This window comes from Halichoerus grypus, chromosome 5 (assembly GCF_964656455.1).
Source record: "Halichoerus grypus chromosome 5, mHalGry1.hap1.1, whole genome shotgun sequence".
NCBI classification, from domain to species: Eukaryota; Metazoa; Chordata; class Mammalia; order Carnivora; family Phocidae; genus Halichoerus; species Halichoerus grypus.
The window spans coordinates 56,737,147-56,738,892 of record NC_135716.1 but is presented as its reverse complement, the minus strand read 5'-3'; positions in this window follow the sequence as shown (position 1 = coordinate 56,738,892).

Here is a 1,746-nt window from a genome sequence, read left to right as displayed (position 1 = left end):
CAAAACTTACTAAATTTTGTAAGTGTTAAATTATAGTGAGATTAAAATATTTCTAAACTGTGATATGTTGTTTCACTGAACTTTCTAAATAAAAATTGAGAAAAAAACTGAAGTAGGGTGCTTCATTATTGTTTAAAATGATTTTATAATTTTAGAGCTATTGATAATATCTTTTATATGGACATTTAATTAAATTCATATAGAGTTCACCAATACTGGTGTTTAGAAGCTGGAGCAAAATTAATTAGCACATCTGCAAAAAGTCGTAGAATTGGATGCTGATTGAAGGGCGCATACTCATATTTGCACTTTATTATGTAGTTTTTCTTGACAGTTTTGTGACAGTAATTAAAATAAATGAGCGAGCCTGGCTTACATGTTGTATACATATACTCTGGCAATACCTTTTGTGGTGCTTGTTTGGTTTTTGTTTTTTTGTTGTTATTGTTTTTGGCAATACCTAGATGTTTTAATTGTCTTTGTCCTCCATTCATATTTAAAGCTTCTTTGTAAAATTTCTTAAAATATGAAGACCAGTAAATTTTTTTTTTTTAAAGATTTTATTTATTTATTTGAGAGAGAGAGAGAGAGCACATGAGAGGGGGGAGGGTCAGAGGGAGAAGCAGACTCCCTGCTGAGCAGGGAGCCCGATGCGGGACTCGATCCTGGGACTCCAGGATCATGACCTGAGCCGAAGGCAGTCGCTTAACCAACTGAGCCACCCAGGCGCCAAAGACCAGTAAATTTTATTTTTATGAAATTCTACTCTTTTATGAAATTTCTACTCTTATCAGGGTAATGTGTCTACATCATGTAAAAACACAAATTATACTTAAGGTTTATTGTGAAAACCTGCAGTACTCCCATTTGACCACTGCTGTCTTCCCCACATTCTATCCTTCAGTAAAAATACTCAAATATTGTGGCTGTTTTATCTGGTATTTTTCTCCATAGTTTGAAAGCATTAGTTTATATCATATTTTTTCAATTTTTTTTTTCAGTTTTAGACCTTATCTCTGTGCAAACACTCAACTCCTACCATATTCTCCCCATTTTTTATAAATCAGTATTTTTTAAATTGCTTAGTAGTTACTACTTAAATAATCGCCTACCCTATTTTAAAATATGAAACATATAATTTTTATATTTTTGTGGAGAATATAAAAAATATACTCTAATTTTATAGAAAAATTCAGAAAAGAAAGAAGAGTTCTTGCTCTAGGTCACAGGAGGATTGCAACTTAGAATAAAGAAAAAACGTTGCATGTATTAATAAGTTTTATTGTACTCTATACTCAAGTGCAATTTGACATCTATTTCAACTTGCGCATTTGAGCAAATCTTTTTAACTTACGTCCCTTCCTTCCCTCCAAAATCTTGCTGAACGGCCCAGAGAAAGACTTTTTAAGACTAAGAAAAATCTATACATGTACTGAAATTTTCAATTCTTTTTCTGCTAAATATGAGGCAGATGACATCGGAGTAAAAGAAATGCAGACTTGTCCGAGATTAACCACAAGCATAATGGTGCTTCAGTGAAAGTGATACGAAATTCCATAAATAGGGCCCTCAGAAACTTCAAAGTTGTAACAGGAGAGGCTAAGACCAAGAGAAGAGCACGTGACAATCAATGAAAGTCAAATCAAAGGACATAAGGAGCTAGAATAGTGACCCACTGCAGGGGGCTCATGGTGTGAGTCACCTGATTTCCCTTGAGGCAGATAGGTTCATCAGTGAAAGAGGGTC